Here is a 26,604-nt window from a genome sequence, read left to right on the forward strand (position 1 = left end):
AACGCTAACCAACTAGGCGATAAAAAAATCCAGCGATAGCGGGATTTTGGGAGGTTATCGCTGGTAATGCAGCGATAAAACTACAAGGATAGGGATATCCTTGTTGATAGCCCATGGCGGATTTAGCCATGTAATCCACCTCCCATTGGATTACATGGCTAAATCTGAAAATTAGCAGACGTAAAAAAGCAGGGTTAACTGTGGTTAGCGCTGCTTTTTTTGTCTCTAACAGGGTTAGCGTGAAGCTTGATAATAGGAGAAATGTCGCTTAGCGACATTTCTCCTAATATTTTGCTCTGGAACTCCCACTTTGCATCTCATTAGAGATGCAAAGGGAAGCATAGTGAAAAAGGGTGCTAACATGCAATTTTATTTGTTAGCACCCTGTTGTTGAGAGGGCGATATTTTTATCTCCGCTTCTTTGGTTTTAAAGCCAAAAAAGGGGAGATAAAGCCCTTGTTAATATGCCCCCAGGTTCCACTTTGGCTAAAGCATCGACATAGCCACCCCAAAAATCTTGGAAGAAGTGTGTTTCGTTTTGAATGAGGGGATATCCCGCTTCCTCATACTACTCGACCTCTCTGAGGCTTTGATACAGTTGGTGACCAAAGGCTCACGCAAGGAAAGCTCCAATAATTCGATGTTCTATTCTAGAGCCCACATTGTTCAACTCTTATCTTGCACTGCTGAGTTTGTTGTTTGAGTGGTGCTTCAATCTGTAAATACCCCAATAACAATGTTACATAAAATGTTATCTCTAAATGGCATCTGTTACTTCTTCCCTCACTTTGCAATCTGCAGACTTGGTTGTCAGATAACTTCCTGATGTTCAGACCACAGAAAACCTAATTCTTGCTCATTTTCCCTACATGCAAACACAAACTTGATCCGTCACTTTAGGCTGTACTTCAGACTCATTTCTCACACACAGCCCTCGCACACCCCTCATCAGCCGTGAGGTCAAAACTGATAATGTTTACCTTCACTTTTTCACAAAAAAACCCTAACTATCTAAGAACCACAGTCAAAGCTTTAATTATCTTTTAATTTGATGCTAATAATAAATACTGCATGGTGTACCACAATCATTATTAATTCAGCTCAAGGCTGTGCTACACTCTGAGTCCAAAACCATCAAGAAATCTTGACCAAAAATCTAAGCATTTGTAATCCTAGCACTTCGCAATGGAGATTACGACGCTCGGCAGTGATTGTATATGGACACCAGTGGACGCCCCGAGTTATTATCAAGACATTTGTACTAGTTACCATGCGTATACTTGCACTTGTTACCTTGTTTATACGTGCACTTTAGTGAAGCATTCTTTTAGATTACCTTGAAGGACTTCAACACCCAAGATGCCTGAATAAATGATGATCTCACCTCCGGTTTTTGGAGACCTCATACACGGCAGTTTCCTCTACTTGCCATTTTTAGCTCTCGCCTGAGCCAGCGCATGCGCTGCTCTGGACAGACATTTAGTAAGCGGGGTTTTGAAAGTGTTACCCCATGCTTTTGATGTCCTAGTGCTTGCGTTCAAGCGAGCGTGCACCTGCTAGCTTTCACCGTCCCAGGCGCAATCTGGACCGGGCGCGCACTCCTGTTCCACTTTTGGCGCGCGCACTCCCGCTCACGGCCGCATGTCTTGTTTTATTTCCTTTTTGAGATCGCGCACACACACAACTTTCGCTTCTCCCCCACCACCTATCGTGACCGCTCGAGCGCGCACGGGCAATGCTTGTCTCAATTGTCACGGAGCATTGTGCAATAAACATTAGCTGGTACCTTGGGGCAGTGACGTGCGCTGTGAGCCTGCCCCCATCCTGGCCATTTGTTACCACATAGCAAGACTCATCTTCCAGACTCATATTACCAGACTCCACTTTAATCTTATTAAAAAAATGTATTGGAAGCTCAGAGAACAGGCCAGCTCTGCCGACGGTCAGTACTTGACTGCAGATCACGTAACCATCCACAGCATTCCTAATTATATAATATTCCATAAACTAAGCAAAATAGAGCACGACGATAATATTCATTATCTTCTAATTCTTCTATGTAGTATGGCTGACATGATCAAAATGTATGGTCCTGGTCCTGCCTGACTATCTGATTGATATGCTGAAGATCATTCAGAAGTCAGCCACTCAAACAATATTCTGCCTCATGTATCTCAACTTCTTAGTGACCTGCATTGGCTTCAGATTAGAAAGAGGATCACTATTAAGATCCTACTTCTCATCATGGGACAGTCCCAGGTTACTTATGAGCAAGAATCGGGTTCTACATTCCCCCCAGAAATTTGCCCTCAGTAAATCTCTGTCGAGCCAATATTCAGTGGATCAATAAGGCAAAGACTGGGGGCAGATTCTTTTCCATCCTAGGTTCCTCTCTATGGAATCAACTTCCCATGGAACTTAAACTCATTAAAGCTATGCTTTCATTCCGAAAAAAGTAAAAAACGGAGCTTTTCCCTAAAACCTGATATTGATACCTATACCCCTTCGCTAGTCCACTTCTGCATTAGTGCCTGGACACTCCTTGGAGTAACAGTTAGTGCTCTATAAATCCTTCCACATTGACAATGACATTGATGTTCTTCTCCTTCAGAGACAGTTGCAAGTTTTAATAGGCAAGGAAGGAAGCTAAGACTGTAAGCACCACCACTGCCTTCCCTCAACAACGCATATGCAGAAGGCGAGCTGACAAAACGAATAGAAATCATGATGGAGGTGACCTCGTTTCTTCAACAGTTGAAATATTTTGAGCTTGAACAGCGAGCTGAGACCGAGGTTGAAAGCAGGCATGTAAACAAAGCTGAAACGGCGGCCTCAAACACACACTTACACCCTAACACAAATGGTCTGATCCAGATGAAGGTTGGAGCTAGGGTGACCAGGGGTCTCAGATTTCAGGTGCCTAAAAGTAATTTGGGGGGTCTTAATTTTCAATTCTTTTTCGTGGCCCATTCCACCCTAATGGGTGGGTGTATTCAAGGACATAACTCAGTATTTTAAGTAATGTGCTTGTACCCCTAACGAATAGGCCCAATGGTTTGGCAGCTACGACCACCCAAGTGCAGCAGGTATATATGAACCTCCCAACGGATTCTGGGTTGACCGCCTCCCCACCCCTCTCCACCCCCCAATATCAGATGGGACATGAGCTGCTTCAGTCTCACAAAAAGTGCAACAGAGGAAGAACAGGAATACTAAAAAATAAATATAAAACTTTAGGGAGCACCACCATCTTGATTAACAACATCTTCCCCATGACAATAATGGTAACTATATCTACTGACCTATGCAAAGAGAAAGCATATCTATGGCAGTGCCAAAGCTGTAAGGGATCAGGTCATCATTATCATGGGAGACCCAACCCCAAGATAGGGGACACCAGCAGGACTACAACAAAGCAGGTACTCAAGGAGGGAGGATGGGCAATCACCTGTAAGTGGAAATATCTCTGAGCAGTTGATTTGTAGTCCAGAATACCCACCAAAGCAGACAAAGTCTCGGATGATCAGGGCATGGTTCGCATCTGGGTGCTTAACATACAAAATGATGTTCTCTGCATCTTACAAGCAGCTTCAAGATTGACTGCAGAGACATAGCCTGTGGCGCGGGTGGAATTCCCAGATAAAGCAAACCAGAGCTCAATAGCCAAAGCACAAATTAAAGGGGAGAGGGGACATCCCTGATGGGTGCCTCTGCTCATACCAGATGGAACAGAGTATAAGTTATTTACACACACTTTAGCCCTGGGGGAAGTATACAACTGGTTTATAAGCCAAAAAAAATATTTATTACACTCGGGGTGACAAATGAAAAAAGAACTATTGATGCACAGAATGCAGAACATTGTCATACATTCACCCCAGTACAGAGATCTAGGCCTAAATCCATTGTTTGTTTGCTCCCCATGCCATTCCAATTTGGACCCAGCCATATGCAAATCAGGCTTGACCCTGCGCCCAATGGGAACAGTCCAGCCCAAACTGCCAGGCCAGGTCCTCCCTGGACTGGAAACAAGCATCCTAGGACCGGTTTCGGGATTTCACCCCTCTTCAGCCAAGATAGGTTGATTCCAGTGGCATGGAGAGCACGGGACTCACGTCTGAGCATACCCGTCCCACTCGCTGTAACAATTTCAAAAAGAACTATTGTTGGACATAATGCAGAACATTGTCATACATTCACCCCAGTACAGAGATCTGGGCCTAAATCCATTGTTTTTTTGCTCACCATGCCATTCCAGTTTGGACCCAGCCATATGCAAATCATTCTTGACCCTGCGCCCAATGGGAACAGTCCAGCCCGAACTGCCAGGCCTGGTCCTCCCTGGACTGGAAACAAGCATCCTAGGACCGGGTTTGGGTTTTCACACCTCTTCAGCTAAGATAGCTTGATTCCAGTGGCATGGAGAGCACGGGACACAAGTCTGAGCATACCCGTCCCACTCGGGGTGACAAATGCAAAAAGAACTATTGATGGACAGAATGCAGAACATTGTCATACATTCACCCCAGTACAGAGATCTGGGCCTCAATCCATCGTTTGTTTGCTCACCATGCCATTCCAGTTGGAACCCAGCCATATGCAAATCAGTCTTGACCCTGTGCCCCATGGGAACAGTCCAGCCCGAACTGCCAAGCCAGGTCCTCTCTGGAATGGAAACAAGCATCCAAGGACCGGTTTCGGGCTTTCAGCCCTCATCAGCCTGGATAGCTTGGGACTCACGTCTGAGCATACCCGTCCCACTCGGGGTGACAAATGCAAAAACAAACAGTTGATGGACAGAATGCAGAACAATGTCATACATTCACCCCAGTACAGAGATCTGGGCCTCAATCCATCGTTTTTTTGCTCACCATGCCATTCCAGTTGGAACCCAGCCATATGCAAATCAGTCTTGACCCTGTGCCCCATGGGAACAGTCCAGCCCGAACTGCCAAGCCAGGTCCTCTCTGGACTGGAAACAAGCGTCCAAGGACCGGTTTCGGGCTTTCAGCCCTCATCAGCCTGGATAGCTTGATTCCAGTGGCATGGAGAGCACGGGACTCACGTCTGAGCATACCCGGCCCACTCGGGGTGACAAATGCAAAAACAAACAGTTGATGGACAGAATGCAGAACAATGTCATACATTCACCCCAGTACAGAGATCTGGGCCTCAATCCATCGTTTTTTTGCTCATCATGCCATTCCAGTTTGAACCCAGCCATATGCAAATCAGTCTTGACCCTGTTCCCCATCGGAACAGTCCAGCCCGAACTGCTAAGCCAGGTCCTCTTTGGACTGGAAACAAGCATCCAAGGACCGGTTTCGGGCTTTCAGCCCTCATCAGCCTGAATAGCTTGATTCCAGTGGCATGGAGAGCACGGGACTCATGTCTGAGCATACCCGGCCCACTCGGGGTGACAAATGCAAAAACAAACAGTTGATGGACAGAATGCAGAACAATGCCATATATTCGCCCCAGTACAGAGATCTGGGCCTCAATCCATCGTTATTTAGGTCACCATGCCATTCCAGTTTGAACCCAGCCATATGCAAATCAGTCTTGACCCTGTGCCCCATGGGAACAGTCCAGCCCGAACTGCCAAGCCAGGTCCTCTCTGGACTGGAAACAAGCATCCAAGGATCGGTTTCGGGCTTTCAGCCCTCATCAGCCTGGATAGCTTGATTCCAGTGGCATGCAGAGCACGGGACTCACGTCTGAGAATACCCGGCCCACTCGGGGTGACAAATGCAAAAAGAACTATTGATGGACAGAATCCAGAACATTGTCATACATTCACCCCAGTATAGAGATCTGGGCCTAAATCCATCGTTCTTTTGCTCCCCTTGCCATTCCAGTTTGGACCCAGCCATATGCAAATCAGTCTTGACCCTGCGCCCAATGGAAACAGTCCAGCCCGAACTGCCAGGCCAGGTCCTCCCTGGACTGGAAACAAGCAACCTAGGACCGGTTTCGGGGTTTCACCCCTCTTCAGCCAAGATAACTTGATTCCAGTGCCATGGAGAGCACGGGACTCAAGTCTGAGCTTACCCGTCCCACTCGGGGTGACAAATGAAAAAAGAACTATTGATGCACAGAATGCAGAACATTGTCATACATTCACCCCAGGACAGAGATCTGGGCCTAAACCATTTTTTTGTTTGCACCCCATTGCCATTCCAGTTTGGACTCAGCCATATGCAAATCAGTCTTGACCCTGCGCCCAATGGGAACAGCCCAGCCCGAACTGCCAGGCCTGGTCCTCCCTGGACTGGAAACAAGCATCCTAGGTCCGGTTTCGAAGTTTCACCCCTCTTCAGCCAAGATAGCTTGATTCCAGTGTCATGGAGAGCGCGGGACTCAAGTCTGAGCGTACCCGTAACTCTCGGGGTGACATTTGCAAAAAGAACTATTGATGGACAGAATGCAGAACATTGTCGTACATTCACCCCAGTACAGAGATCTGGGCCTAAGTCCATCATTTTTTTGTTCCCCTTGCCATTCCAGTTTGGACCCACCCATATGCAAATCAGTCTTGACCCTGCGCCCAATGGGAACTGTCCGGTCCGAACTGCCAGGCCAGGTCCTCCCTGGATTGGAAACAAGCATCCTAGGACCGGTTTGGGGTTTCACCCCTCTTCAGCCAAGATAGCTTGATTCCAGTGGCATGGAGAGCACGGGACTCACGACTGAGCATACCCGTCCCACTCGAGGTGACAAATGCAAAAAGAACTATTGATGGACAGAATGCATAACATTGTCATACATCCACCCCAGTACAGAGATCTGGGCCTAAATCCATCGTTTTTTTGCTCCCCATGCCATTCCAGTTTGGACCCAGCCATATGCAAATCAGTCTTGACCCTGCACCCAATGGGAACAGTCTAGCCCGAACTGCCAGGCCAGGTCTGAACTGGGATGGCTTGGTGAGCAAAATAACGATGGATTAAACCCAGATCTGTGACTGGGGGTGAATGTTTTGCCATTGTGCAACATTCCGTCCATCATCTTGTGTGTTTTGCTGTTCACTCTATGTGGGAAGGGTATGCCCAGACGTGGGTCCCGTGCTCAATACGCCACTGGAGTCAAGCTATCCTGGCTGATAAAGGCTGATAGCCAGAAACCGGTCCTAGGATGTTTGATTCCGGTCCAGGGAAGACATGGCTTGGCAGTTCGGTCTGGACTGTTCCCATGAGGCACAGGGTCAAGACTGATTTGCATATGGCCATGTCTGAACTGGGGTGGCTTGGTGAGCAAAATAACGATGGATTAAACCCAGATCTGCGACTGGGGGTGAATGTTTTGCCATTGTACAACATTCCGTCCATCATCTTGTGGGTTTTACTGCTCACTCTATGTGGGAAGGGTATGCCCCGACGTGGGTCCCAAGCTCACTACGCCACTTGAGTCAAGCTATCCTGGCTAATGAAGGCTGATAGCCAGAAACCGGTCCTAGGATGTTTGATTCTGGTCCAGGGAAGACATGGATTGGCAGTTCGGTCTGGACTGTTCCCATGAGGCACAGGGTCAAGACTGATTTGCATATGGCCATGTCTGAACTGGGGTGGCTTGGTGAACAAAATAACGATGGATTAAACCCAGATCTGTGCATGTGGGTGAATGTTTTGCCATTGTGCAACTTCCGTCCATCATCTTGTGTGTTTTGCTAAACATATAATAAACAGCAACAACAAATAGAAACATAACACCCACCCCTGCTGACCCCAAACGCCAGCGACAAACCAATACGTAGCTATGAGATTAGAAAGAAATGAACAGAAATAGCCCCCAATCAAGGATAACCTTTAACCCTAAGACACAAATTGTGCTCTATGCGGAGGGGGCACCTGGAGAGCATGGCAGTGCCCGAGCTAATTAACAGAGTACACATAAAAATAATGTTTGCGTGTCCTCTCACCAAGTGGACTATTCAATGTACTGGTAATCAGTCAGTGAACCCAGTCAGCCTGAACCGACTGAAGATCAGCTACAGTGAGGGAGGCCTTGGGCCAACAAATGGTAGATGTGCCAGACAACAGATGAGACAATTCCAAGAAACAAGCAGTTAGTTATTATCACTTAAGGTAGAGACTCCAAGCCACTCCCTGTCTTGAGATGTTGAAGGGCTGGAGGATTCAGAGGATCTGGCTTCGCTAGCAGAGATGATGTGCTTGATGATGTGCTTGATGAATTCTAAGGCAGTCGCCGGTTGCAGGAAAAAATGAGTTATACCAATGGGCCTCATGTACAGCAGGGTTGAAGTTAGGGTAAAAGAGATCTTAGATCCCTCATATTGAAGGTGAGGATTGTCCTTGTTAAGCCACAGAACCGGGTCACAATCTCTGTAATTTAAGAAGCGTCTATAAAGGTCGCTCGTTTTGACCAGGTTTGGGTGTAGAGGTAAGAGCAAAATGCACCCGTTCAACAATGAAGACCTCCAAAACACAATCACGACCTAACAAACTGCAGGAGGATTTGCAAAAAGTTCTCAATGGTGGGGCAGTTGGCAGATTTGGACACCCCAGAATTATCATGTTGTTACAGCGCAATCTGCCTTCAAGTAGGGATGGGTGAAGAATTCCACTCCAGCGAAGAATTCAACTCCGCTGGCAGAGTTCATGGAGTTTTGCCCACTCCGCGCAGAGTTCTGCAAAACTCAGCGATGTGATCCAGAGCCGAGATTTTTTCTCTTGAGCAGCTCACCAATGTTAAATTGTCGAGCGCTTGTGAGAAAAAATTGCCCGCTAGACCTCCTCCTGCTGCAATTTCTCAACGGAGGCGGTCGGGGCAGTGAGAAATTACCGCTCGCTCGCGTTGAGGAAGCTATCGCTCGAATAGAATTACTAATCAAGCAGCAGAAAGCAGCAGCCCCCTTTGCATTACACGTAGTGCCATTCATGCTGATTTTACAGTGTGGGACAAACTCAGTGGGAGAACAGCGACTTAACAGACTCACCCACTGGCGGAACTCCGTCGGGCACGGCAGAGTTTTTCCAGCACTTATTGGAGTTCTGCAGAGTAGAACTCCATGAGCTCTGCCCAGGCCTCCTTCAAGGTCCTCGTTTTTCGTTTTTATAAGCTTGAGTTTTTGCACAGACTCCAATAGACCAATCAATTAATCAATCATAGCATTTGTAAAGCGCACTACATACCCGTGAGGGTCTCAAGGCGCTAGGGGGGGGAGCTGCTACTGATCGAAGAGCCATGTCTTGAGGAGTCTCTTGAAGGTTAGAAGGTCTTTGGTCTGCCGTAGGTGGATGGGGACCACGATCAAGTTCCTGCTGAGTGCCTTCTAAATCAGAGATTCGAGACTTGTCTGACCTGTGTGAGCCTGGAGTCCTGACGATCAGTGCACTCCTGAATCCCATCCAGGCACACAGTTACCAAATCCAGATTGTTGTCTATAGATTGTAAGCCCTACCTAGGTTCCCTAAACATTGTAGTCACATTGGCATCAGCTGTAGGGTGGGAGTCTGCCAGTGAAGAAACAATGTGCACCCTCGATTAGTACTTGTCAAGCTGAAGTTTGGATTGTTTTTGTTCTGCTTTGCCATTGTGAGGAGCTCCAGATCTGGATGACCAGAAAAAACGTGACAACCAGAACTGTCATAATAGGTAAGTATGAGAGCTGAAATGGGGAATAGCTGGTGGTGTGATAGAGTTGTAAAGAAGCTCAAATGTAATATGACGGGCGGGAAATACTGCCCAGCAGTAGGGGCTAAGTTTGAACAGCAACTCAAATTGTGCACATGAGATCATCACAAAGATCCACCTGGGACGCTGCTTGGCCTGCAGTAAAGATTTGTCAGTCATATATAGTAGGAGAAGTCCATAATCTCCATGCCGAGGCAAAGCCCCATGTCACTTATGGGAGGTGCATAAGGTGGAGCTCTGCCTCTGAATCAAGGGTGTAGCTGTGGAACCAAGACCACCCAGGTGTCAAGGAGCTGTATGAGCCCTGTTTCCACCACGGGGCGCGGTGCAAATCTGTTAGAAATGGGATTTCTGGCTAGCTGAGACTTGCGTCAAAGTGAGGCAGAAACCACCACTCTAGTCAGGATAAGGGAGTTACACTTCTAAAATAACCCCTGCTCTCCCCCTTGGTAGCTTGGCACGAGCAGCCAGATATATCTTAGAGTCAGTGTGTAAAGCATTTGCACATAACCAACAGTAAAATAGTGTACGCACTACAAAAGGACACCACACCAGTTTAGAAAAATATCCAATTTTTATATATTTAAGACATGAACAAATAAGATAAAAATCCACCATACTATACTTCAAAATCTTCACTTATCAAAATATGGTTTAAAAATAGTTCACAACAGGATGTGGGAGCACACCGCTGACCTCTCAGGCAAGGTTCGCCCCTGGCATTCTGGGAAATGCAGTCTCTTGTAGCTCGCTCCGAGTATTTCGCCATGGTTGGCGCAGATAGTGCTGATCTCTAGACACGTGTTTCTGGTTTATTAACCGTCATCAGTAGAGAATACAGTCTTGTATTTTGGGGTTTGCTGAGTAGGCTGCCAAACATTATATCAGGTCCAGTACCTCTCACTGGCGCGCAGGTGCTTCATCCACGAGCTTGTCAGCTCAATGACTCACAGGAGTACTTTAAATAGACAACAGGATGTGGGAGCACACCGCTGACCTCTCAGGCAAGGTTCGCCCCTGGCATTCTGGGAAATGCAGTCTCTTGTAGCTCGCTCCGATATTTTCGAGTATTTCGCCAAGGTTGGGGCAGATAGTGCTGATCTCTAGAAACGTGTTTCTGGTTAATTAACCCCCACCTCGAAAAGTACATTGAATGTACTTGAAGGAGCCTGTGTCCTGTGGAAGGACACTGGCCACGGGAAGCAGTTCTTGGTCCAAGCTCCACAGCTGGAGTGAAGACTGAAGTCCATGAAGAAGCTGGAGGGGAGGAGGAGGCTTCAAACAAAAGTGAAATGGGAGTCCTTTTCTCTCTTTCTCTCCCTCCCCATACGCTTGACAGTGACTTGGCCTACTGACACTGATGGACATAATTTAGGGTGGTCAGGGGTCCCAGCTGCGACCCCTGGCTTGCACCTTGTGATCCATGGTACTGTCTTTGCGACCACTGCCTTCTGAGGTGGAAAAATCAGTCTCATGAACACAATAGCAGCTGGTCGTTATTGCACGTTGGTTGAGGCTCCATTTTCCTTTGTTTTCGGTAAAAAAAAATTAACACTAACAGTGAGTAAAGAACGGAGTTAAAGTATGACCCTCCCTGGCAGCTGAGGTAAGTTAAAATGTTTTCAAATGCATTTTGTGCGGGTGCTTGCAGGTGAGAATGCGTTTGTGTGAGAAAGAGTGTTTATGTGTGTGTATGCATAAGCATGGGTGTGTGAGTGGAAGTGTAGATCAAATGTCATGTGATGTCACTTCTGTTACCCCAGGCATTTTGGTGAATTGACGTTCATGCTGACAGACTTTCTCCATCCTGATAGTAGGACATTTGGGGTTCAGGTCCAGCACCCTCCTTTCCTGTGCAGCCCTGAGCAAATTTCCAAAGGTCTAACCCAGCTGCCTTTGTCTTTACCTTACCGAGTAGGTAGTAACTATCGCGGCCCAGGTCCAGGGGAGCTGGAGAAAGGCTCCTGATTGGTGTTCAGGCAAGGGACAGAATTTGACGCACTTCAGACATATCTCAGGGACTAAAGACTTGAGAGAGCTTTAAGAACACTGCCCATAACACAATGACGTTCTGGTGTGGTGCTAACAATTACTATTTGTTTTACAGCCTAGGACGTCCTGCGGCTTACGCCCCTTGTACCTTCTGCCTCCTATGTATGGTTGGGAACAGTCTACCCTTTTGAACCCTCTTATCGTCACTCAGTCCGTATGAGAGGTATTTTGCTGCTCTATCAGTGTTGGTTGGAGCTGTGTGGAGCGTGTGTGCTGTTTCGCACAGGGTTACCCCAGTGCCCCCACCTCTGTCACTTGTGAACCTCACTTACACTGCGGTTGGGCCGCCTTGCTGCATGCAGGATCCCAACAGAGCTATTGTGAGTCTAGAACAGCCATCTCCCCACAGATAAACAACTGTAGGCCTGAGCAGTGATGGGAGGGAGTAACCTTCAGGATTAACCCCTATGACACTGGTCCATTCTCATTTTGGATACATTCTGCAGTGACGTGGGCATTGGTGCCTTAAGAGCGAGTAACCTTCAGGAGTGACCCCTATGACACTGGGCTTTTCTCATTTTGGATTCATGCCACTGGTAACAGAGTGCTGTGAAACTTGCTTAATTCACGAAATGCTATGAATTGCATCTTCTGTAGCACTACACTCAAACGCTACTGTGGCTCTTTAGTGCAGCACTTTTTCAGAGTAGGCTACTGAGTATTGAATTTCCCACCTGCAGTGTGAACGCATGCGGATCAAACAGCACCCAGCCTCTGATCCAAAGAACAATAGTAGAGGGAGTCCAATTGAAATCAGATTTTTTTAAGTGTAAGAGTGCTCTCTGGAGGGAAGCAAAGTAGGGAACGAGAGAGAATTCTCGAGATGGATCACTGCAAAGGGCGGAGGCCAAAGCCCCAAAGTGCTTTCAAAGAACGCAGAAATTAAAAGTTTGTAACCTGCTGCTTGATGTGCTTTTTGTCAACACGAGCCTCCTATAGAATGTAAGGATACTGAACTTTGAACCTTAGAACCTGAGCCAAAGATCGGACGTCTGGAAACAAATCCAGCAACCAAAGCTTGTGCGCCCTATTCAACACCACATTTTCAGCGTAATTAATACAAGGATTTCTCTCCAGGAGGAGGAAGGTAAGTACTGCGCACTGTGAGCAGGATGCAGCAGGGCAGCAGCAGAGGGCTCAGCAGGACCGGGCCGGCCGGGCACGCTGGATTCAACAGTGGGCAGAGTGGCAGCCTTGGGAGGTAGCTGTGCAATGGGCACACCATGCCAGGCGCTAGGTGAGGGGCAGAGTCTGAGGCTTACACGTGCTGTGGCTGACATGTGCGGTACCACTTTGCATGATGTAACCATGGCCTGCCCAACCTCAGAACCAATCAAGGAAGGAGACAGACAGGCACTCAAGCATTGAACATTTTATTTATGTTTATTTAATGAGTTTTATATAGCGCTGGCAGACCCGTAGGTATCAGAGCGCTTTACATTAGGTTACCCAATGTTACAGAAAATGATAACAATTACACATTATATCAAAAATAAGCAACACATTGAGAGAGGAAAGAAAGGTGAGACAAATAGAGCTTTGGGGGGGGAGTGTGAAGGGGGAGGATGAGGGAAAAGACAGACGAAAGGAAGTCTGCCCAAAGACCGACTGGGTAGGTGACGTCCGAGGAGGGAATCCACAGCCCGTCTCCCCAATAGCTAAACAAGGTAGCTCCATCAGGCATTAGTCAAATAGCTAAGTCTCAACTGACGAGGGAAAGTTCACAGCAGAAAGTCCAGTGTATAAACAGGGTGGGAACTATGAGCAAGGACGGGTGAGGGCACAGGTCAATAGCTGGAAAGAGGAGAAGAGTAGAGCGGAGAGGGGTAGGGGGTAGGGTGAAGGTGGAGGAGAGAGATAAGGTCAGGAGAGATGCAGGAGAATTTGCCCAAAGACCAGCTGGTTAGGTGATGGTCAAGGAGGGGATCCATAGCCCATCTCCCCTTTAGCTCACGAGGTAGCTCCACCGGGTATCAGTCAAAATAGCTAGGTCTCAGCTGTCGAGGGAAAGTTCTCAGAGTAAATGTCCTGGTGGGTGAGCAGGAACAGGGTCGGGTGAGGGCTAATCAAGATCAGGACGCTGACCAATGATTTTAGACCAGAGGAGATAGAGCATCGAGGGGGTCTCACTGAGTCGGCCATCTTGAGGTCAGGCAAGGGGGATGAGTCTTTGAAGTTCAAATTCAGTCGGTCCCCATTATTCTCCATAATCCAGAAGGATTGTACCTCCCTACTTCAGTTTAAAAACTGAGCGTAGATATCTACCAATTCATGCTTACCAGAATTGCTAAACTTAATACTATTGAAATCAAACACGAATAAAGATTGACATGCAAATTATACTCAGGACTATATCTAACAACTTCACAAACTATAGGTGTCATACTTTTGAGATTGCTCATTGATTGGTAAAGCAAAAGTCCATGTCATGGGTATTATTTGCATGTACAAAACTCGGATGATGGTGTAGCCAAAAGGGGGAACAGGCGCAATCAACTTAAAAACATTGAGCTGCATTCAGTACTCAATTGCGCACACCATGCAATGTATACAAGCCCAATACGGTTTTATGCAACACCGGTAAGACCTTGGATTAGAACACAAACCTGCAAGGCACAAGGAGATGTCATAAATCACCCGAATACCCCTATCCCCTAATCATTACAACCCTTCCCCTCCGTAGGAGCACTTATTCAACTTTCTAGAATCAATGTGAGTCTTACCAATTTAGACAAGATATTTGTCCGAACCAGAATATTTCACTTGGACTACATGGCCATATAATATTATTCTACGCATTTCTTTTTTATAAATCCACACATTTTGCCCAGACAACACAATTAATTCAGTCTAAATGGGCAAAAACCCTTCTTATCCTCTGTGCTTTTACAGTCTTTCCCAAAAGCAAATGATTGTTTCTGCAGCCAATCTACTGTTTCGGCTTAACATATGCTAGCTAGTTAATAAACCAAAGTGGGCATTTATGACATAGTCATTTTAATTCTAGGATGATTCAGAATTATGAAATATACATTTGTGTGTATCTTACATGCTGTCTTTGTAAGGAGTGTTGTAACTAATGTGACACAAAATTAGTTGTGGTTTTGCAATCACACTGATATATTCCACTTAGGATTTCCCCTCATTCATTTGATAAGGTTCGTCATAGTGTTAAGGGATGAAACTCGATAACCAGTTCCAAAATGATTTCAGTGGTTCAGATAATGATAGAGTTGGTAGAGTTTCTGTCGTCTGTTGAAGCCATCCGCTTTGGGAATCTTCTCACGGTATGCAGCATAGAAGGTGCTGGAAAATCCCCCAAACATGCTTGCAACTCCCAACTCGAACTCAGAATGGCCATAGAAACATCGGAGATCACTGGCCCAGGCTGGTCTTCGGCTACATTTCCTCCCCAAAGGTCTCCGTGAAGAAGAGCCGGATCAATCTTCATATCTCTGAAAAGCTTTGTAATCTTTAACTGAAGATGGGACCATAGCTCTTTTGCCTCTCTGTCTCCATATTCCTTTTCAATCATGTCCATCTGTGTTTGGAGTCGCTGACTGGAGTAGAAGGAGACCCAGTCAGTCTGCCAATCATTAACCTGGGGGAGATAACCACAGAAGGTAACTGTGTAAAACCCAAACTTGTCTACATACTCGAGATCCTTAACATTGTAATAACATTGTTTCCTTATGAAATGGGGGTGAGTACTCCAGTGAAGTGGCTTCAATTATCGGATGCATTGAGGCACCTCTCCATGACCAGAGACCAGGAGGCACCCAGTGCAGTCCCATAACATTCTTTCAGTTTCACTACGAACCTGAACCGACTGAGCGCTCTAGCGAAGTGACTTAGGTGACATGGCCATGCACCAGAATTCCATAACCAGGAGTGCCGACTTGGCCTTCCTTCCATGACCAGGAGCTCACGGGCCTGCCCTTGCACGGCAGGGTCTGCGGGGCCCGGTGTTAATGTCCTGCTCCATTGTCCATAGAACAAGATCTCAGTTTTTGGAGGAGTTGAGTTTAAGGTGGTTGTTGATCATGCATTCATCCTCGGCACGAGTCCCTTGTCAAGTCTAGACAAGTGTAAATCGTTTGGGTTTTCCACTTTTAGAATAATTTGTGTGTCATTTTTGTAGTTGTAGCATGTTGGGTTGAAAGAGATGATCAGGTATGATAAGGTGTGAGGTAGACAATGAACAGCAGAGGAGAGATATTTGAGTTTTAAGGGATACCACAGTTTGAAGAGTTTGTTTGTTGGACAACACAAACAGTGGGATGGTGCCAGACTGATTCTATGCACCCCTCAGGATAGGTTGACCAATGGACCACCTACATCACAGTGCCACCATAGGTACCTCTAAACTTACTAAGGTAACAAATGGTTTGGGCAACCTCAGAACATGACAACTGTGATCCCCCAGGAATGATGGTAAGAGATCTAGAACCTTTTTGCTTAGTCACTCGTGCTCTAGATACACAAGAAATACACAAAGGGCGGTTTCAATATTTATTGAACCATTGTGATTCTTCTATGAAATATATGTGCTGCATAAGCAATTGACAGAAGCAGATAAAAGAGATTAGCAATATGAGGACAGTGAAGTGAATGAACAATTCCACCATATTGCTAAAACCGTGTATATATGCTGGCTTATAAGTACTGGGTATAGTGTACTCCTACTATGCATTGCCTAACCTAGTTGCCTAGAGTGAGTGTTCTGCCAAGAATCCCCTGTTGGATGATCTAACCTCTCCAGTACCTGAAGGCAAAGTATGTAGGTTCTTGTCTTGGTCACAAGTTGGACATCCCTCCTCATGGACCGGTTTCAGGGCATCACCCTTCATCAGCCAGGCTAGCTTGAATCCAGTGGTGTAGTGAGCACGGGACCTACGTCCAGTCACGCTATCCTGGCTGATGAGGACTGACAGCCTGAAATCGGTCCTAGGATGCTTGTTTCCAGTCCAGGGAGGACCTGGCCTGGCAGTTCGGGTTGGACTGTTCCCATTGGGTGCAGGGTCAAGACTGATTTGCATATGGCTGGGTCCAAACTGGAATGGCATGGTGAGCAAAATAACGATGGATTTAGGCCCAGATCTCTGTACTGGGGTGAATGTATGACAATGTTCTGCATTCTGTCCATCAATAGTTCTTTTTGCATTTGTCACCCCTAGTGGGACGGGTATGCCCAGACGTGGGTCCCGTGCTTTCCATGCCACTGGAGTCAAGCTATCCTGGCTGATGAGGGCTGAAAGCCCAAAACGGGTCCTAAAATGCTTGTATCCAGTCCAGGGAGGACCTGGCCTGGCAGTTCGGGCTGGACTGTTCCTATTGGGCGCAGGGTCAAGACTGATTTGCATATGGCTGGGTCCAAACTGGAATGGCATGGGGAGCAGAAAAACAATGGATTTAGGCCCAGATCTCTGTACTGGGGTGAATGTATGACAATGTTCTGCATTCTGTCCATCAATAATTCTTTTTGCATTTGTCACCCCGAGTGGGACGGGTATGCTCAGACGTGAGCCCCGTGCTCTCCATGCCACTGGAATCAAGCTATCTTCGCTGAAGAGGGGTGAAACCCCGAAACCGGTTCTAGGATGCTTGTTTCCAGTCCAGGGAGGACATGGCCTGGTAGTTCGGGCTGGACTGTTCCCATTTGGCGCAGGGTCAAGACTGATTTGCCTATGGCTGGGTCCAAACTTTAATGGCATGGTGAGCAAAATAACGATGGATTTAGGCCCAGATCTCTGTACTGGGGTGAATATATGACATTGTTCCGCATTCTGTCCATCAATTCTTCTCTTTGGAGAATCAAACACAGCAATGACCTTGCAATGACAGGAGAGTGCTCTTCTAATTTAAGCATGGCAATACCTGTGTATTCATAACAATAGTATTCATGCTTTCATGTCAATGCTCCAGCTGAACTGACATTGTTTATTGTTTCTGAGATAGCAATGTCACCTCTTAGATGGAATCACAAACAACAGATTTGAACAATGTGTGTCGAGGCCTTGCATGAAATGTTCAAGGTGTCGTAATAGTGTAATTATGAAGTGGTTTTATAAGCAACGTGGTTCGGGTGAAACTAATATTTCATTGTCGCGCAAGCAAATGTGTGTCAAAAGTAATCATTTCGAAAAGAAAAAGCAATTTAAGAAAAGTGAACATGTATAAAAGATAGAGTTTCTTTCTAGGCCTAATCAAGCCACAGGACACAGTAGTATCGATACCAGACTTCGCCCTTTGAGAAGAGAGGAGCTTCAGTTTAGAACATTTCCCCCAATGCTGAGCTTTCTAGTATCGGTAGTAGAGTCTGATGTAGGATGGTGTCAAAATCTGCAGATAGATCCAAGAATAATAGTTTTGGTTGCCACTCCACTGTTTTCCCCTGTTACTTTTGGTGGTACCAAAGGATTCCAAAGCATATTCTGTGCCCCTGCCGAGATTGAACCCAAACTAGCGATCCTAGAGTAGATTGTTCTAAACAAACTTGGAAATATGGGAGAAGAAAGCCTGTTCACTCTGTTCTCCAAAGCATGGCCCCTCGGAGTTGGCTGGATTAGTGGGTTGAGGCTTGATTTTATATGTGTGATCTGATGAAGGAGGTCTTGAGGAAAAAGATCCTGTATCTAAGGAGTTGTTTGGTATGTACTTTGAGGCCACGGGCATAGCTGCTATTGTTGCAGTAGGTGCAGTTGCACTGGGGCCCATTGAACACTCACACTGCTGTATTTCACCACCCTAATAGCAATCTAAGGGGCCATTTTTGCTTTCACAGCTGGCTCCAAAGGTCTGGCTCTAGGTTTAAAGATGCTGATAGGGATCCCATTGATCCTGCCATTCTAGAGGGTCTGGAGCTTTGAATCAGTTCACAAGTTCCCTTCCCGGAACCCCCAGGTCATAACTTATGTAGTTCAGAGTAGTAAGGATGATGTCTCTGGGGTTCATGTAAAACATAGTAATGAGAATACCAAATGTTGTAAGGAACATCAATATCAAGGCTAGTTCTGTGCAAATCAGTACCATGGGCGACTAGCGTCCAGAACACTTTTATGTCTTTTCATCTTGCTGCAATATAGAGTTGAGACCAAGCCGCTTCTTGTCACTTAGTCCGTAATTCCCTTATCTTCTATGTGTAATTCCTTTTTTTCTACCTTGATCTGTTTGTCCCAATTATAAGGTAGTTGGGGGGGTTAAGAGTTCTCTGAACTGTTTCTTGCGTGCTCTTTCTCAGCACTAAAATGTTATTGTTTGTGTTTGGTGAGGATGGATTGTTTACATAGGAGTTTCGAGGATAAGTAATTGTGAACTAAGATTAGGAATTGTTCCCAATCCTTGCACCTAGCAAACAGATTTTTTAATTCATATTATTGTTCCACTTGATTACGTTTCTGTTTATTTGAGTAAAGTTGTTGATTTCTATCTTAAGGTCATTTGTTGGGGCCCTGGCAGCTCTCATTCCTAGGATTGATCTGAAAGTCTTTGTATAGTTGAGGTGTAAAAAAGAAGAAGAGTATAGTCAAACTCGGAATCTACCGTTCCGAGTGTGGAACCCGAATGCAAAACGCACATGAAACACATATCGGGGAAATCATCAGATTGGAGTTCTCTGCTGTGTGGAGGGAAGAGACTATAAATTAAAATCTCCTGTAATAATAATTGGATGTGAGGTATACTGTTCTAAAGTTATTTAAGGTCTTCAAATACAAAAAAAACATTAATTTATTTATCCCCTTATTAGAGGAAAATAGATATTGAAAAGTAGCAGTTGATTTGTTTCCAATTAGTACTCTTAGGATATGGTCTGTTTTAAATATTATCTATATGTTTTGAGAATGATGCAATTGTGGATTAGGGTTATGAGACCCCAATTTGGGTGTCTCACTTTTTTGCCGAAACTTTGTATGTGTGGACGTTTGTGATTGTAAAGGAAATTAGCTTCCATGACTAGCAATCATGTGACATTACGACTGAATAGGGATTTCTTAAAGCCCTTGCTCTGGCTCAAAATAACGGTCTTTTCCTGCAATGTTCCAGGAGCAAAGTAGCAAGATGTTCTCTGTTACACTACTGGGTGCGGTTTGATTAGATATATGTTGACTGCTCAACCACAGGATACGGACAGTCTGCAGCATTTGTCAGCAAGATCCATCACACGTTATCTAAGGCGTTGCTGATATTAATGTATAGGTTTTTAAATTTCCATAAATTCTTAGCCTTCGGTGGTTGGGGAGGATGTAATAACAAGCGAAGAGGTTGCTGAGATGAGGGTTGTCTTCTTTCTCAGAAGATATCTGCTCTAGATGGGATCTCTCTGAGCCTTTCACACACACAGACTTAGATTCCGCCCCTGGAGTGTATGCTCGGACTACAGAATTCACCCAGAGGTAGGCTGTCTCCTTGTCCAACTCCCAATTACCTCATTACCAGGGAGGACCGGACCACAAACCTCTGGCATAATCCTTGGACTTAAGTTAGTTTTCTGACCAATCTCTTAACGCAGACCAGCCCTTGATGGCACTCTCTCCACCACACGCCCTGTCTGACTGGATAATCATCATGATGTTCTTAGGCCTTCGACTTCCACGATACATATATATCTCCTGGCGATAACAATCACATAGAAGAGAAACTGTATGTCGTAATTATTCATCGAGTACCCCTGTGGGAGACCAAAGAAAATCAATCTGGGGCAACAGGTAATTGATGGTAATAGAACTTCCTCCAAAAAGCCACACACCTGCCTCCAGTAGCTGGTAATTTCTGGGCAATCCATAAACATGTGTAGATCATCAGCTGCCGGAAGGTTACATCTCGGACAGTGATAGCTTCCGGCTGATATCCTGGATAGCTTAGCAGGAGTCCAATATACCCTGTACGCTGTGAATAAGTGATTTCTTCTGAGGTTGGCTGGTTTGATTATCTTTTGTGACATAGTGAATGCATCAGACCAAACTTTCTGTATCTCCTCTGGGCTCTCGGTTATAACATTGCCCCAGAGGCACATTATTTCAGAGTCCAGACTGTCTTTTGCAGCCACCAGAGTGTTATACCAGAAGGCAACCTCCCGCTTCCAGCCTCTCCCTCTACCGATGAAATCTAGAATTTGGGTCTTCTCCTCCTTCCCCCAACACTGTCTTCCCCACCATGATGACAATTGGTAATACTTGAATCCAAAGTCTTCAGCTAGTTTAAATAATCTGGGAATAGCCTCAGCAGGGTTAGCAGTGTAGAGGTGGAGATCATCTGCATATAATGCTGTTTTTAGTTCTAACTCCCCCATTTAAAAGGTGAAATAACGGAGTCTGATCTCAGGGAGCATACGAAAGGCTCGATGTATACATCGAACAGAAGAGGGGACAGGGGACAGCCCTGCCTCATACTTCGGGAGATGTTAAACCAGTCTGTCAGTCCACCATTAATCAGAACTTTGGCCCGGGGGCTCCTGTATAGAGATTTAACTCCCTCAATAAAGATAGAAGGAAACCCAAACCTTGTCATAGTCTCCCAGAGAAACACCCAATTAACCCGATCAAATGCTTTAGCAGCATTGATCGCTACAATGGTGAGTGGCAGTCCTCTCTCCTCTGCTACATCAATAGCCCCAATCACCTGAAACGTGAGCTCATTGAGCTGCCGGCCAGGTATGAACCCCCTCTGATCTGGATGAATGATTGTCTTAATAACTTTTGCTAATCTGGTTGCTAGTATTCCAGAAAATATCTTAAGATCGGAGTTTAAAAGGGAAATCGGTCTATACGACTCGATCTTTTGGGGATCTTTATTTGGTTTTACTATTAGGGCAATAGTAGCCTCCAGCCATGAAGGGGGAATATCATCTCCTTGTAGGAAAATTCTATTGAAGAGTGACGTAAGCACAGGCAAGATTTCCTCCAAGTTATCCGCAAACACCTCTGTCGGCAAGCCGCCAGGGCCAGCGGCTTTACCTCGGCTCATCTTCTTCACTTGCACCCTTATCTCCCCCTCTGTGATCTCACTGGCTAACAAGATCTTATCCGATTCACACAAATGGGGCAAATCCCTCAAGCCTAACCAAGCCTCCACATCCTCAACTCCGAGACAGCTATCTTCTTGGTATAACCCCCTCATAAACCCCCTTGCTTCCTCCCTAATCTCTTCTTCCTCAATTATCAATACCCCGAGTCCCGCTGGATTAGTGAATCAATATTATTCCTGCTCCTCTCTGACCTCGACTTCCAGGCCAGGAGAGCACCACACTTCTCCCCATACTCAAAATTCTTCAATCTGCTAACCTCCCACCTGTCCTTGATGGCTTTATCACTTCTCGCTTTGAATGTTGATTGAAGTTCTAAAAGTCCTTTTTCTAACCTCAGGATGTTATCCCTTTCTGTAAGGGCCGCTAACTGTAGTTGTAATTCTTTCTTTTTTATGACTTCTAGGTCATCGGTGTCTCTTTTCTTAATAGATCTCCTCTTATGAGTCATCTGTGAACTCCGTGTACCTCTTAAATAGGCCTTAAAAGATTCCCAGACTAATTGCTACGTGCCTGTACCTATATTGAAATGAAAAAACTCGTTAATACTTTCTTTGACCGTAGACTTGATTTGATCATCCAGCAGAAGTGTTCTATCCAAGGTCCATCTAACCTCTATGGGCCTGATCCTAAAGTTTATTACTAGTTCCACCACTGAGTGATCGGAAAAACCTGCTGGGATATGGGATACCGACACTATGTCTGGCAGTAATGCGTGATCTACCAAAAAATAATCAATTCTTGTGTATTGCTTATATTTTTTGCTGTAAAAAAGAATATTCTCTTACAGCACCATATTTAGCTCTCCACACATCCTGTAAATTAAAATCCTTCATGATGTTCCTAAGAGCTGGGGGCGTGGCTAGGCACGCAATGGCGGAGGCCGCACTCGGGTAGAGCTCCGAGTTCAGCTCCCCTTCCCTGGGCCAATTCTCCGCTAAACTTCCTCGCAGCCGCCTGAAATCGCAGGCGGACCATCACAGAGCTGTTCTCGGCATTCCAGCCGATTTTCGCATCGGGAGCCCGACACTGCCCGCACCGGACTTTCCTGCGAGCCTCCTGCGGGACTCGCTGCTTCCCGGCTGGCGGCAGGGGTGACGAGAGATCGCGGCTTGGGCCTAGCGCCTAGGCCTCAACCTGCTGCCTACGCCCTGAAGTCCGCGGCCTACCCGCCTACCTGAGCCGACTCCTGGGAACCCTCCCGCCGCTCCGGCCCTGATTCCTCGTTGCTCCTGGACACTTACGGGGAACAGTATTGCAGAGAGGTGAGGACCCGGCCGGATTATCACAGCCGGCAGGCCGATGACGAACGCCTGACGCTGCGTCCAGCGTCAGCTCGACTCCCGTGGTGGGACCAGCGGAGCACAGGTACAGCGGGGGAACCAGCTGAGCGGACTCCCCCCAGACCCTGCCAAGCAGCCAGGACCGCCTGACACCGCGCCAAGCATCGGCGCGACTCCCGTGGTGGGACCAACGAAGCGCAAGTGCAGCGAGGGAGCCGGTTGAGCGGACCCCCCCCTCCGGACCCTGCCAAGCAACCAGGTCTGCCTGGTGAGACCCCTCCTCGTAGGTGAGCATTGCCGCGGTGAGCGGCGGACACTGTTGAGGCCCTGAACGGACGGCGAGACTCATGCAGGGAGGGCGCCGAGGGCTAATTAGAGCCACGCGCCCACTGTGGGGCGCACACTCCGCTGGTAGGGGCACTGCCGAACCCCACGTGCTGCGGGCTCCCCCCGAGCGGACCCTGGTGGGAGTTGTCCGGCTACGATTCGGTCGAAGAACAGGCGCCACCGCCATTCAGACACTGAACGAGGGCTCTGGACCCGGTGAGGGAGGAAGAGACACATACGATCAGGGAGGCCCTGAGCTCCGGATCTCCACGACCGGAGAGCAGCTGACTTCCCTGCGATACACGTACGAACAACGAGACCACTACCACGTGTCTCCGGGCCCTCCAGCATACGCATTAGGGCACCATGACTACCTGACCCACGCCAGAGGATTCGTGGCTTTCGCTGGCATAAGACAATTTGTTACCACGCGCCCAGCTATCTACGGTGTGTGCATGCCCTCCCAGAACTAATCACTGGTGTCTGCCCCACGACACTACTACACTGACCTACTCTGCGGACCGGCACAGACAGAGTGTGAAACGCTGGCTGGTCATTCACACGGGCGCTGCCGCACACAACGACATACCACCGATCTCCGGCGCCGCCAAAATCGCAACCCGAAGGATGCCACGTCCTCCTGTGTATTGAACTGGACCGCTGGCCGGGCAACTCTGCACATGTCCGGAGGGGTAAGGACTCACACTGGAACTGGAGGTGCCCCGCCAAAAGGGAAGACTGACAAATTGCAGAACAAGATGGCTGCTGATCAGGTAACCGCGAGACTGGACAACGTGCTAGCCGCTATGGAACGAATGGAACAATCGCTCCAATTGACCAGAACGTCCTTGGAATCCAAAATAGACAGCGCCGCCATAGATCTCACCCACCTGGGAGATGACCACAGGAAATTGACTGATCGGACCAAGACTCTGGAAGGAACTGTGAAGGAACTCGAACCCAGAGTCGCCCAAACGGATGAACAGGTACAGGATCTTCGGAACAGAGTAGAGTTCCTGGAAGACCGCGCTGAGGACGCGGAAGGAAGGGCGAGACGCAACAACATCAGGCTCGTGGGGGTCCCGGAAAAATGGGAGGGCACCCATCCTGCCCAGCGTGTGGAAGACTGGCTGAGAGACATACTACCCGAAGGCACGCCTCGTCCTACTTCGTGGTGGAACGTGCACACCGTGTACCCACGAGGCCACACACCACTGGCTCAAACCCGAGGCCGCTACTCTTCAAGATACTGAATTATTGAGACAGAGACACGATCCTAAGGGAAACTAGACGGCTCGGAGACATTCGCATTGATAATGCCACCGTGATGTTCTTCCCGGATTACACTGTCCAGGTGCAACGTCAAAGGCACAATTTCCTGGAGGTGAAGCGACGATTACGCACGGCAGGCCTCAAATATTCCCTACTCTTTCCTGCGAAGCTGAGAGTGGTGGCGCGGGACAAAACCTACTTCTTTAACACTCCCAAAGAGGTCAGTGACTGGCTCGACAGTGGCACGGACACAACACCCAGGCAAACACAGAGCTATGAGGCGAGACCACGTGCACGCGGACCGCGGCGTCGCCGAAGAAACAGAGGCCAGCAACTCCACCGTCCTGAAGAAGCGACGCGTCACTCCCCACCAGCGGACCAAATGATACAAGAACAACGAGATGGGCTCCGGAGAGTCTCCCAGCTGAGCAATTCACCATCTTCGGAAGTCGTTCAATATACCAACCTGCAGATAGAGCCGAGCGATGATGACGCTATCTACGGAATACCGGACTCTCAGTTGTCCGTGGACCTACCTGATATCACACCGCAGACGGCTGACTTGCCCCACTGAACACCACACGAGTGATCCTGGCAGCTCCTGCCGGGGCGACGGGGACGGACCTGGGGACTGGATGAACACTGGAGCGTTGTGAATACGGGCCGTCGCCCGAGATGTCTCCTATCGCCCCGGTGGTGGATGGAGTGACCTCGACGCAGTTAGTATGCCCCGGCCACATAGACACTGCAAAGGTAAGATGGTAGTGGGACCGTACCACAACTCCTCATCCTCCTTCCTCCCTGCCTGTTGTCCCCAGCGCCTAAAAACTTTTCTACCACAGAGCATTGGGGGCCGGGACCTGCTTCTCTCTTCCCCCCACCTGAATGGCCATATAGGGGCCCTGCAGCAAGGGGCGGCACTGCCTCCCCGAGCAATGACTTTGGCTGTATGGAGTACATGATATATGGCCCAGGGGAGGCCCAACGTTCCCCTTCCCTTTCTTGAATACGTAAACCGCTGAGACTGTGACTAGCACACGTTACCCCCTAGACTTGAGTACTGTTTCCTTGCATCTTTGATGTGTTTGGACGGCGTCATGTTTCGAAGCCGACCTTTTGGTATTTGTCGTTGTTTCGCAATGTTTGGACACTATGACTCTTATCCCACCCTAACCCTTGGAGATTTGCCTGGACTATTCCTTCATGTGCTGATGCCTATGGCTGGTCTGAGTGGGAGGTGGGGGCCGGGGGACCGGTGGAGGTTCTCACCTGGGGGGCGAGTGGGAGGTGGGACGGGTACTTCTTACCGAAACACTGAATATGGCTGAGATCAGGATATGCACGTGGAATGTTAGGGGCATGCACACACCATCAAGACGCTACCAAATCTACTCTTCCCTGAAACGTCACAACTTTCATGTTGCATTGTTACAAGAAACACATCTAAACAGGGCGGAGGTGCACGCACTGCGCCGCAGATGTCGCGGACAGCTTTATGCCACAGAGTACTCCTCCTTTGCTCGCGGGACCCTCATCTGGATCCGGCCGGGCACCCCGTGGGTGGTCACAGACACACAGATAGACGCAGAGGGTAGATATGTGATAGCCCGAGGCAGACTTGACGGACACCCTGTGGTACTTGCCTCTTTGTACTCCCCGAACACTGAACAGGGCAAATTCCTCGACGGTCTCTCCACGACGCTGGCGTCCTGGCATGGAATCCCATGGATTCTTGGGGGTGACTACAACTGCGTCCTGGATGTGGACCTGGACAGATCTTCCGCACCCCCGGTCAATGCACAGACACACACCACCACGAAAACTCTCCTCACTTGGGCCTTGCAATGGGATCTACGAGACCCATGGAGGACACGCAACCCCACGACACGAACATATTCATACTGGTCAGGTGCACATGCACTACATGTACGCTTAGATCGATACATGATCACCACTGATCTTCTCCCACTGGTCAGGGACACACACTATATGGGC

At 47.7% G+C, this 26,604-nt stretch overlaps 1 pseudogene; it reads right to left on the minus strand.

Annotated features, from left to right (window-relative positions):
- Positions 1 to 14,852: 14,852 nt before the first annotated feature.
- On the minus strand, positions 14,853 to 22,178 carry LOC144769458 (ketosamine-3-kinase pseudogene; annotated as a pseudogene).
- Positions 22,179 to 26,604: the final 4,426 nt, after the last annotated feature.

This window comes from Lissotriton helveticus, chromosome 7 (assembly GCF_964261635.1).
Source record: "Lissotriton helveticus chromosome 7, aLisHel1.1, whole genome shotgun sequence".
NCBI lineage: Eukaryota > Metazoa > Chordata > Amphibia > Caudata > Salamandridae > Lissotriton > Lissotriton helveticus.